The 13,612-nt window shown below is 41.6% G+C and overlaps 1 protein-coding gene across 2 annotated transcripts in view; it reads left to right on the plus strand.

Annotated features, from left to right (window-relative positions):
• SCARA5 (scavenger receptor class A member 5) overlaps window positions 1-13,612 on the plus strand; it is a 94,951-nt gene that overhangs the window by 43,824 nt on the left and 37,515 nt on the right. The window lies entirely within an intron of this gene.

The following is a 13,612-nucleotide window of genomic DNA, read 5'->3' on the forward strand; positions in this document are numbered from 1 at the left end:
ACAAGGTGCTGGCAGGGTTTGTTTCTCCTGGGCCTCTCTTCTTGGCATGTGGACGGCCACCCTCTTGCTGCCTCCCGATGAGGTCATCTCTCTGCTCAAGCTTGTGCCTGGCGTCTTTTCTTATAAGGACATTGGTCATTTTGGTTTAGGGCCACCCTCATTTTAACTTAATCACCTCTTTAAAGACCTTATCTCCAAATACAGTTAACATTCTGAGGTCCTGGGAGTTAGGATTTTAACATATGAAATTTGGGGGTGGGAGAGACACAATTCAGCCCATAAAACTCTCCCTTCCTCCTTTATTCAATAGATGATTATTTAAAATTATTTATATTGCTCAAATAGAACAACACCATCAGGAAATATGATTAAATTACTCATAATTTCACAGCTCTAAAACATCAATTATCTTCAATAATCCCTCTTTTCTTTTAATTCTTATATTAGTATGTGTTTGCCTAATGTTATAGCATAAGCATTTCCCACATTGTTATATAAGAGACCTCATAGCTGTCATTTTTAGGGCTTCATCTAGTTAGTGTACCATGATTTAATTATTCTTGAATTGTCCATTCATAACACTCTAGCTTTTCACTGCTGCAAAAGGTAAGAAGGCGATGAGTTTGTGCTATAGTGTTTTCCTTCTTTTGGATTATTTCCCTAGGGTTAATTCTCAGGGGTGAGATTATTGAACAGACATGTGAACATTTTTATGGCTCTTGATACATTTTGCCAAATTGCTTTTCAAAAGTATTTTATGCTGTCATCAGTAATGTATAAACACACTAGTTTTCACCATATTCTTGCCAGCATGATGTAGCACTTGCCCCATTATTTTCAGAGATTTCACTTTGTTTTATTTTGCATTTCTTTGATAGCTAATGATCTCATAAAGTTTTTCATACATTTAGCTATTAATTATACCATCTCTTAAGGGAACTGGCCCTTTAAGCCTTTTGCCTGCTTACTACCTATGTGAAGCCAAATCAGATATTTATTAAACATCAACTATGTGCTTAATAAAAAAAGCACCACGTGGTGCTGTGGGGTGACAAAGGAAGTGTAAGACCTAGTTCTCACCTTCCAGAAGCCTACAATCAACAACTACATCTTTTTCAGTTATTGTTGATTTCTTTGTACCTTATTGCTTTGCACATTGTATATGCTCAATAAATTTTGTTGAATGTAGCTCAATCCCAGATAGCATGTTTATGAATCTTTGTGATTCACGGAGCTCTGCATTCAATTCAAAGGAATGTAGAACCAGAATTCAAAATGAGCCTGAAACCCAGAGAGGTAGCTCAGACCTGAGCATCTAATACAGATGAGCATGAGGTCTTGGGCTACAGCGAAGGGAAGATGCGCTTGATAGTAGTTTTAAAGCAAGGTTTAGGGTTTGAGATTTCCACTATGGGTTACTGTGTGCTATGGCTGCCCACCGAAAGCCATTGCAATCAAAGTTACATTAATAGAGATATACTATGTAGAATATGGGAGGTGGCAGTCTTGTTCAGCTCCATGCAGATTAGACAACTCCACAACTCCTCAGTATTGGTCTTCTTTTTGATTTTTTATTTTTAAAACATTGTAAACCTACAGAGAAGTTGGAAGCATTATTTAATGAGCATGCATATACCCTTCATCTCGATCCATCAATTGTTAACATTTTGCTATATCTCACCCCACCTCCCAACCCTCCACCCCACCAGCATCTCTCTCTCCTCTCTCATTGTTATTACTATCTTTATTGTTCTGGAATCATTTGAGAGTCAGTTGCAAATGTCACCCCTAAACACTTTCATATGTATTTCCAAGAACAAGGAAATGCTCTTATATCACCACTTACAGTTGTTAAATTCAGGAAATTTAACACAGTATAGTACAATTATAAATATATAGTCCATAATGAACTTTCTTTAATTGCTCCAGTAATGTCCTTTATTGAAATATTTTTTTACCCTTATCAAGACCCAATCCTGAATCACACATTTAGTTATCACGTCTCTCTAGTGTTCTTTTATCTAGAATGGCTCCTAGCATTCATTGCTTTTCATGACATTGATATTTTTGAAGAACACAGGTCAGTAGTTTGGTATAATGTCCCTCAATTTGAGATTGATTGTTTCCCCATGATTAGATATAAGTTAAATATTTTTGGCAGAAATACTTCATTATTCCTGCTCGGTGCCTCACATCTGGGGGCATATTGTGTCATTTTGTTCCTTTATTGGTGAGGTTAAATTTGATCCCTTGGTTCCGGTCTTTAACTACTGTAAAGGTATCTTTATTCTTTTTCTAATGAAGAAGAGATCTGTGGGAAACGCTTTGATACTGTGTAGATATACTGTTTCCCAACCATTTTTCATTCAGCAACTGTAGCATCTGTTGATAATTCTTGCCTGAATCAGTTGTTTCAAAGCTGGTCACAATTTGGTGGGTTTTTTTTTCTTACTTTCCATATTTAGTGATATCATATTGATAGTTTGATATGCGCTAGGTTGGGAGTATTTATATCTCAGAAATTGGCACCTCTACAAGGTGGGGTTTTTGTTTTTGCACCACTGGATGCAGACACACTGAAACACATTCAAAGAAGAATGATTTGGGTGATGAAGGGACTTAAACCTTAAGGAAGGAGGATCTATCTGTCTTCGAATATTTAACTAACTAACTGTCTTGCGAGGGGATTCTCACTGTTCAGGCGGTCACCCCTAATACCTTCCCTTCCCTGCCACTCAGTGCTGCAGTACTACATGAGTCTTTGAAGGAACCACAGGCCCTGCACATCTCCCACCATGTCCCTTCCTGTGGGGAACTGGCAGGGGTGGCATGGAACACAGAGGCTGCAGTTCACCTCGAGTAGGGAACGTCCTGCTTCTCACGCTAATCCTAGAGGAAACAATGTAGATACAGAGATGTGAGGTGTGGAGGACACAGAGTTCCTAGTAAATGACATTCTATTCTTGGTAAAGGTACAGAGAGTCACTTCTAAGAATGAGAGGGATAAAGCAGGCTTGGGCAGTAAGAAACATGGAGAAGGTGACAGCTAAGGAGATTTTTTTCCCAGCCTACCAATCCACTCAAACACGTCAGCTCCAGATATATTCAAACAGCACAAGAACGAACCAAGTTACCACAATCCTTCAGCAGTGCTATGTGCTTCAAGAGGTATAGCAAGGAAATGAGGTGGCTGCAGCTGCCTAGGGTCTGTCACTAATTAATATGGAAGTAACTCAACTCCCCAGACCCGGGGCATTTGAAAGCCTCTCTGAATCCAGTTGCAGCAGCATTTCAGGTATAGCCAGAGGAGAGCTCATGGAGGAGGTCAAGTTACAAGATTTGTCTGCCTATTGATGACAATGGTCAGGTCCCCTTATGGTGAGAGAGGTGACAAGCTTGGTGGCAGTGGTTGAAAAGAGGGGAGTCAGTGTTCATGATCGCTTTAGAAAGTACCAAATGATTACCAGGTTCTAAGGGGAGCAGTGCTGGGGGTCACTCAGCTGCAGAGGGGGAAGAACTGTGTGTTCAGGTTGTTGGAAAGTCACAGACAGGGAAGATGAAGAATAAAGGTGGATGGAACACTCTTTAATTTACAATTGCAAGACAGAGCCTCGAGGCTGTCTCTAGCTAGTGGCGAAAAATCGTTTCTTCTCACTTTCCTTAGTACTTCAGCTAATACAAGTAGGAATGAAATTCAGGTCCAGAGTAGGAAATTAGATAATGTATATAATTTGCTTTGTAAAATATGAAACTCTATGCAACTGTTTGATGTTCCATTATGAATATTAATGTCAACAAATGTGATAATAAAGAAAGGGTATGTAGAAATACCAATGGTATGAATTCGAATAGGGCTTTTAATGGACATGGGGTTTTCTTCCTACCTATTTGATTGTCTCAACTTATGTAACATCCGCACAAAACACACAACAGTGTCTGGCTCACTCACTCTTTCCTTTAGTCTTCACAACAAACTCAAGGTAGATGTTGTTAGTTCTATTTTTAGATGAAAAGCAACTCAAAATGACAAATTCCCTTGTTCAAGAGGCAAGAGAGCAGGTGAAGTGGTGGGAAGGACTTGAACCCAGGCCTTTAAATTCTTAGTTCAATATTCTTTCCTTTCTAATCCATATCTAAGAACCCATTCAATTCTCAGAGTCTATGAAATTCTGAAATTTACTTCCTTTATATAATCTCTGCACTTCACACAGCACTGTCACTGTTCGAAAAATTGGAAACATGAGATGCACGCGGTGTTCTTTTTTTTATTACAATATGTTAAAAGTTATTAAAATTTTTCCCTTTTGTAGAAAAGGCTCTGAAACCACATAATACAATATTGTGATTGATGACTGTCACTGGTGCAATTTCATATGACTGTTTTGCAATACTAAATACTTTTTACGACACTGAAAATATCCAACCTAATAATGCAAGATACTCTGGGGATTAATTAATATTTCAAAGTAACTCTCATTCTTAGTGTAAATGTTTCTAATTGGAAAAACTCCACCTGTTTGGGTGGAAATGCTTTTTGCATTATTGTCAATGATAATTCACATGGATGGATGGATGGATGGATGGATGGATGGATGGATGGATAGATGAGTGGATGGATACCTAATTCTGCTTTCCTGGACAGCAGTGTGATATGGTAGAATGAGATGTGAACTGGGTTTCAAGAAATGAGTACGAGCCCTGGTTCTGCCACCAACTGTCTAGATGACCTAGGACGTTTCATATCACTTTTCTCAGCCTTCATTCCCTCATCTGAGAATAAGAAGAAAATGACTTTAAGATCAATTTCAGCTCCAAGCGCTATGATCTTTTGACACCATGAGTCTGCTTTTTAAGGAACAATAATGTGAGAGATTTGACAAGGGGGCTGCAAACCCCATGCTCTGAAAGAGGAAATCCATTAAGTGCTTAGATCCCTGACAAGTCTGGCCCAAATTCCCTACGTGCTTATTAGTGATAATAATTTCCAACCTCCTTAAAATACTTTATGACAGTTTCAACAAATGAAAAAAGATGAATCGGAGAAAATTGGCCAACACGGAAAGCTCACCCACTCCAACCCAAAGCCATGTGGAAACTCTGGGGGACTGATATCGAGCTGTTTGAAAACAAGCACTCATGGAACAAATTGTCCAGAAAGACAGAAACAGAGAAACATTCTTGCCACCCTCACTGATTTCAGATTGTGGCCTCATGTGACTGTGCCGTGAGGCAGACTAGAGAGGGGGAGGAAGGCTCTCCCCTAACCCAGCCTCAGTGGCTATTGCTCAAGCAAGAAAAATGGACCGTGCACTGGGTTTGAGCGGATAGTCTGGGGTTTAAACCTGGACTCGCCATGCATGAGTTGTGTTGTCTGGAACAAGCTGCTCAATCTCTCTAAGCCTCATCTGTAAAACTGACACATGAACATGTTTGGTTTTCCTTCCTGAAATGGTCAGTCAGGTGTAGCCACAGAAGAGAGGCTCAGGAAACCAAAGTTTACTGTTCTTACAGGTCCTAGAGACAGCAGGCATGGCACAGCACACGGGGCCACAGGGAGGGAAGCACCAGGGGGGTCAGGAGACAGAAGTGAGGAGGACACCAAGGCCATGACCTTTACAGGGTTCCTGTGAGAAAGGCAAGACAGGGTGGGGTAAACAACGCAGGTCAGTCGGAATCGTTTTGGTGGACTTTGGGCTATAGAGCTGGTCTCTCATTGACTGGCCCCTGGCCCTGGGATGATTGGAGCAGAGGTATATTGCCTCTCAGGGTCACAGAGGAGGTGTGGCTCCAGGTTGGATATCAAAGGTGTGCTCCCAGCTGGGCTCTTTGCTGTTCCCAAGAACTGGCTAGCCCAGGGAAGAGTAGTTTCTCTCCAGCCAGAAAGATTTCTTAAGATGTCAAAATGTTACAATATACAGAAAATAATTATACACACACACATACTGCACGACACATCTCATCTGTAAAACCGAATATATGAATAATGACCTCAGAGGATCACGTGAGATAAGATACATGACAGCACCCAGTCCCCGGTCTGGCACTGAGTAGACACCCATTAATACTAGCGTTTTCTTTTCTTCTGTAAGTTAAATGAATGGACCATTAAATTAGTGGTCTCATCTACACCTATGTCTGGCTGTATGACCTGGGGCAAGAGGATTCTTCTGTCCAGGACTCACCTGTGAAATAGGAAAGAGCAGCCAGATGGTCTCCAAGACAGCTTTCAGGCCTATTGTTGCCACTTTCTTGTCTGATTGCTGCTGAAACCTACAGTGCACCTTTATGGGCTAGAAGGGTGTGGACAAGAGGTCCCCTTGGGGGACATGGAAAAGACAGGCTTGGAGGCTGAAACTCTGATGCCAGATTAAGAAGAGATTGTTCACATCTTGTGGACACAAAGCCCAGCTCTGACACAGTGGCCTGCACTGGACCGTTAGAGCCCAAACTACTAATCTCCCCCATGTCCAACCATGGGCCCGGCCTTTGGAGAGGCGGAGAGAAAGTACATGGCATTTGAGTGGTGGAGCACCTGTGCCATTACATATATGTAATTTCATATTAATGTGGGTGCCTTGTCTGTATAGCAAAAACTCTAAGTTTTCCCATAATATCAATCTCTGAGGACTGCTATAAAAATTAAAGATTCCATATATGGCAAAGTATCTAGCACAGTGCCTAGTAATCAGTAAGTGCCAAATAAATGAATTAATTATTCATGATCCAATTATTACATAAGTAGGGGACATTTTTTTCAATAAACATTGAAACTATCTCATGACTTAATAACATTCAAACACTTATTTGTATTTTTTAAAATATGTACATCACTATACTGTATACCTAAAACTAAATAATATTGTATACCAATTATACTTATGTAAATGGTCAATTTACTAGCTTAATGATGAAATAAAATTCTAGAAAGGAGTTTCTGTTTCATGATGAGTGGATACCACATTATATAGAAGGGTCATTCATTAAGTGAAATCCATCAAGTTAGGGTTTTTTTTTTTTTTACTTTTCAAATAGAATGAAAAGTGCTGGAGGTAAGATCAAGTGTGAGCTCTAAGATAGCAGTGTTTACACCCCCTTTCCTGATGTACGGCTTTATTACAGGTTGGGGGCTTTATTATATCAAAGGAGACTTCAGCTTAAATGCCAATGAGGGGTGCCTGGGAAGGTCAGCGAGTGTGTACCATAGGACAAGTCATTTTTCTTTAATGGGACTGTGTTTTTCATGTGTGGTTTGAGAACAGAGTCTAAATTATCAGGAGAGTTTTTTTTATTTCTTTATAACTATATTCAATTAGTATGTCTTTGAGGGCCACTTTCTAAAAATAACTTCAATAAAAGAACAGCAAGGCCCACTAGAGGACAGAGAAGACTCTCCACCAGATTTTTGTTGCTAAATGGGATTGTCAGACCCCAAAAGTGCATTTCCCATGGGCAGCAATGATTTGAATAAACGCTTGATCCTCCGAGTCCAGGCAGCCTGGCCCCACGAGACTCACACTGGCCATGTCTGTCAGGTCAGTGCCTCCTCGGGACAAAACTAAGGCTTAGAAAGCAGCTCCCACCTTCACTGTCCACCCCAACTTCTTCCCAGTTAATCTCTAGTAAAGGCCTCCACTAACCACTTGTTATAGATTAAATTTTGTCCCCCTCAAAATTTCTAAGTTGTAGTTCTAACCCCCAAGGCTTCAGAAAATGGCTATATTTGGAGACAGGGGCTTTAAAGAAGCAATTAAAGTTAAATGAGGTCACTGGTTTGGGCCTTAAGCCAATATGATCTGTGTCCTTATAAGAAAAGGAGATTAGGACACAGACACTCACGGAGGGAAGGCCATGTGAAGACTCAGGACAAACACAGCCATCTACAAGCCACAGAGAAAGGTCTCAGGAGAAATTAAATCTGCTGACACCTTGGGCTCAGACTTCCAGCCTCCAGAACTATCAGAAAGTACATGTCTGTTGTTTAAGCCACCCAGTTTGTGGCACTTTGTTATGGCAGCCCCAGGAAACTAAACTAAGAACAGAGGAGTTATAAGACAGTTTCCTTTTCTGTGCAGCATTCTAACTAAATGATTAACTTCTTGGTAGCAAAGGTTGCATTTAGACTTCTCTGTACAGTTGACCCTCAGTATCCAGGGGTGATTGGTTCCAGGACCCCGGCAGATGCTCAAGCCCCTTAAACAAATGGTATAGTATTTGCATATAATCTATATTTGTATATAGGCTACAGCAGGGTCTGCCCACACATCACTTCATTCATGAGAATTCAGTGTAGTGCTTCGAGTGCAGAAAATTCAACTTTTGCTTTTTGAAACTTTCTGGGATTTTTTTTTTTCTGAATATTTTCAATCTGCAATTGGTTAAATCTGTGGATGCAAAACCAGTGGATATGAAGAGCCAACTGCAGTTACCCCACACAGATCCATATAATGAGTTGGTACCTCATATACATGTATTGAATGACTTAATGCATGAATGAACAAATGAATATCTTAAATCCGAACTTTTTGTGGTCTCGTAGGACAACAGGGAATCAAGATGTGAAGAAGCAAAGTACAAAAAGGAAGATGGGAAGACAATCGGCCTCTTTGTGCTGTGGAAGGAAGAGATGGTTCTTGTCTTAGCCTGGGATTTCTGTGGAAATTGGAGCCTTAAACATGGGCTTGGTAGTTTACTGTGAGAAGTTATCCTGAGAAGCAGGAGTGAGGGAGTGGGGAAATCATAAAGGAGGAAAAGCAAATACAAGGATGTGTCCTTGAGCTGGTTTCTGCTGTGGCCATTGGGGCTCAGTCCTGGCAGGATTTTCTAAGGGGCTATGTTGTAAGAACTGCAGAATCGTCTGTGGAGAATATCTATCCATCGGCTCCTGCCCACATAGATCTGGGCTTCCCTAAGGGTCAAGGCCATGCACGGATGAGGTCCAGGTAGGTCTCATGATTCTGAGAAGTTACAGAAGCCTGGGGGTAGAAAGCAAAAGATCAGAGATGTAGATAAAGTGATATCTTGCCAGGTTACATCCACTATAAGTTGGTCACTTGTAGCCCTGGCTGGAGTAGAAGGTGAGTTGAGAGAGTGTGAGGCTCTATCCATCCCCACTAGTTCAAGTTCTGTTTCCAAGAAGAGATACAGGCACTTCAGTGCCTCATAACACTCTCTATTTTCAGTCATTCACTTATTTACCTGACAACTATTTTTTGACCACCTACCAGGGTTATAAGATTCTGCATTGGGCACTAAATTAGTCCAAATAGCAGGTCCCCGATTCCACTTGTGAATTCACAAAGAATTACTCTATTAGATTCATGTGCTTCATCAAAAGGCTGGGTTTCCTGACATCATTGGTAATGACTTCAGATATTCTAGCCACTGAAACAGGAATCCTGGGTACGGTCTCCTCTAGAGGAACCTTTTGATTTATAATTCATCTTGGATCCCATTTCTGCAGTCATTAACAGTGAATAATCAGAGATTTTGTCTGCTTGGACCACCAAAGAGAACACTCGTGCCAGGAGCACAGAGGACAGAGCCACACCTCTAGGGAAAGTAATAACATAGTGGTGGGGTTTTTATCCTCTGAACTTATGCCAGGCCATCCTAATATGTATATCATAGCTGTCAGCTGGCACCAGTCAGCATGTGCTCCGTGCATCCTCCAGTTCAGTTTGTGCTCACCGATGTTCCGGGGCCTGCTTTCATGCTCTACCAATGGCTCGAGCTTCTTCATCTGAAAATGGGTGTAATGATTCCTACTTCACAAGGTTGTGGGGAAGAGTAAGTGAAGCCACTTCTAGTAGGAGACTAGGATGAGTTTGCCATATAGTAGTAGGTGCTTAATAAATGTCACTTTCTGCCCTGCTTCCCCATATACATTTGGGAGTTTGGTATGTGACTGACTATCTCAGCAACAGGCGTAGAGGGCAGAGTACTGGATTAAGGGACAGATGATCACAATACATCCTTATTTTATGCTTCTGGCAATCTCTTGACTTCTCTGAGCCTCCTTTTCATCCTTAAATGAGATTATGAATATGTACTTGCCCTGTCTCTCTCCCAAGGTTAGTTATGTTGAAAATTAAGTGAGGCAATGAACGTGCACTTTCGTACACAGGTAAAGGGTTTCTTTCACTAAACAGCAAACGGAATGCTTAGCTTTCTTCCTCCCGACTGATGCTGGCATTGTCACTGTGCCTCATGTGTTTGGGGAAGACAGCATCCTGGTCAGTTATATCTGGAGCACCTTGACTTAACCAGCATGTGATTATTTTTTTCATGAACATAAAGAACAATTATGGGACCAGGGGCCAACTTGGGACTGAGGCATGGGAAGGCAAAGCCATGCAGATGAGGCTGCAGGAGATATGTATGTGCAAGCCACCTAGCCCCGGATATAGCCCGAGGCTGACATTATTATGTTACTTATATATTATTACAAATTATACATGAACACATTAATTAGCAGTCAGCATTAATACTAAATCAGAATCTAAATTTGAATCTCTACATGATTCCTGACAAATAGTCTGACTCCAGCCTTAGTTTATGATGGGAAACTAGCTTATTCCACATAAGTGTCTCTTAAAAAGTTTGTTCTGTGCCTTTCACCCTTTCGGCAACATCCCAAAGTGGTTAAGAGTTGGGAGCTCTGGAACCCAACTACCCGGGCCCGGTCAGTCTCCTCCATCCACTGGCTGTGTGACCTTGCGGGTTATTTAACCTCTATGTGCCTCAGTTTCCTCATTTGGATTATCAGGATAATAATAATACTTACTTCATAGGGTTGTTATGGGATTTAGTGTATTAATATGGAAAGCACTTAGGACAGTGCCTGGCACATAGTAAGAATTCGGGAAATGCCAGTTAGCATTGTTAGTCTATGATTTATTTTCCTCTTTGTGAAAGTATAAAAGTTGAAGAATAATTAAAGCACATTAAAAGTAAATATACCAGGCAGAGAGATAAATGAACTGTTTGCATAAACATGAATTAAGAGAGTCACACTCAAAAAAGAATTGTTCCCTGTTGAGAACAGCAAACATCTGGAAGGAATTAAATGGGGGAAGAGGGTGGGTAGTAGTGGTGGTGTGGACTGAGAACACACTGTGACTGTTGGAAGGAGATAATTCATTTCTGGAGTGGGTAAGTGATCCCTAAAAAGGGAAGCTGGGCTTATACAGCACAATTTGGTGCCCAAAGAGTATTATCCTCCAAATAATTTCTGTTCTGATTAGCCTGGGTACCTAAAATGTCTATATCATTCCTTTGAGCTAATGCATTGCCTTGAAAACATTTCAAAAGAAGGAGAGACCTTTCTGCATTTCTTTTCCACAACTGAAAAAAAACACTCAACAGTAAGAGAATGGGTAAATTCCAACACATCCCCTAGATGGACTCTCACACAGCCATCAAAATTACAATTATACAAGACAAAGAGGAAGATAGGATTATGTTTATGAAATAATCATATTAGGTTAAAAAAATCAAATTGTAAAGATGAGGTACGTATATCAGCGGAGCTAGAACATGGAAAGAGAAAGAAAACCAGTGTGCTTTGTTGGAGGTTGTGGGATTATGGAAGAATTTTTTTCTTTCTTTTATTTGGATTCATGTTTATATTGGTTGTGCAATGAACCATAATACAAGACTCAAATGAACTTTCTGGGGAGAGGTAACTGATTGTCATGTGGGCAAGTTTCAGTCCGTTTTCTGGAAAGAGAGAAGGGCTTATGAGCTGATAGGTTCTGAGATGAGGGGACCAATGAGTAAGGCCAGGGGCCTCCAAGGTCGCAGGGCACCAGTCGGGTGTGGGGACCACTTGAAGAGGGAAGGAAGGACTGATGTGGGCTAGAAGAGAGTGGGAGAAAGGAAAATTGTCTACTTCAATGTGTTGCCTTTGGCAGGCCTGGGCAGATGGAGCCTTAAATCAGTCCTGTGATTTAAATCAAGTAGGTTGCACTGTTTCTCTTAGTCACTCACAATCCCGATTTTAAAACCAGTATTGACAAAAATTCAGAGTATTCTCACTACTTCCGATAAGCTACAGTGTCTCTTTGAACCCCATGGACATCATGAGCAGAGACTGACACTGAAATATCAGACTTTCTGTTTGCCAACTGCCCTGTCTCTAATACTTGTCAACCAGTCTGGATCAAATACTGGACAAACACGCTGGCTTTAAAATCAAATCCCGGCCTATGGTGATTTCTTAAGCAGACAGTTCCAGTGGTTACTTGGGTTGTGTTTGGGTCACAGATCCATTTCCCCAGAACCTTTATTTGTACTTACAACTCTTACACTCTCCTGGCCTCAGTGTCTTCATCTGTAAATTGGGGAAAATTTTTACCAAAGACTGTATAGAGCCAAATGCAATGGTGGAAGTCTGAAAAGCTCAGATGAAGCTAAATGAGGTCCAGTTTTGGCCACATTTATATAAATCCCTTGCCCAGGGAACTGATCCTTCCACCATACCTTGCCCAGTCTGTCCACAGCTTGGAAAACCACACTTAGACTTAAGGGGGGTATTGACACACTGGTGTATGTACAGAAGAAGATCGATGGAGGTTGAGAACCTAGTCTTGAGAGAGCAAATTTTAAACCAGAAAGGGTGTCCCATAGCAAGGACACGACACCTCTTTGAAATTCTGAAGAGCTGTCTTGTGGGGGGGAAAAATTCACTAGCTCTTCATGACCCCAGAGGGCAGGCTCAGTGGGTAGAAACTACAGGGAGAAAAATTTCAAGTCCGAATAGAATGCAGACTGCTCCAATACTTAGCACTAACGGAAGGTGGAAAGACAGGTATAGGCAGAGAGGCTGGGTTACCAACATGGCAGTGTGATTTTCTTGGAGATTAATGTGCTGGCAGAGGGAGAAGTTGAGGTGGGGCTCCAAGGCTCCATCTAGCCCAATGAGGCCCTAAATCTAATCCGAAATGACTTATTAGCTCCAGAGTGCCCACCGTAAATGCTTATACTTCCAGAAGCATTGCCAAAGGACTGCAACAGCTAACTGATCCTTCACATGCCCAAGCACCCTCACAACCAATTTTTCCCCTTCCCAGACTGAGATTCTGGAAGAATGCTATTCTCTCCAAATTTTCTCATTGATTGAACAAGCTGTGTACTCAGTTCCCTGGTCCTCTCCATTCCAGGATTTCCAAGGCCGAATTCCCTCTGTGCCTCACCGCTGCTCCTCCCACTCCCCACAACTCCCACTACAGTTGCCATTGCTCTAGTGTGCAGAGCAGAGAGGCAGATACTGTGGACAGCACACGGCAAACAGACAGCAAGGATCTCCAACTATCCCAGCCCCAGTGTACCTGAGTCAGCACAGCCTGCAAGCTTCCAGGAGACACTGGATGCCAGATTCTAATGCTTAAGATGCACATACCTCCCCTTCGCATTGTGAAATAGCTGCTTATAACCAAGAAAAGGAACCTCCCCAAGAGGAAAGGGTGGGGGGAGGGAGTCACTGAGATGGGTTGTTTGTGTGAAGAGGGAAATAGGGGATCCAGAAGAAGGGTTGGAGGAGGCGGAGAAGGGAGGGTATCAACATGAAAGTGTGTACGTCCATCCAGATGGGCCCTTGCCACAGCAGATGAGT

Source organism: Pteropus medius, unplaced genomic scaffold (genome assembly GCF_902729225.1).
Source record: "Pteropus medius unplaced genomic scaffold, Ma_sr-lr_union100, whole genome shotgun sequence".
In the NCBI taxonomy this organism is placed as follows: Eukaryota; Metazoa; Chordata; class Mammalia; order Chiroptera; family Pteropodidae; genus Pteropus; species Pteropus medius.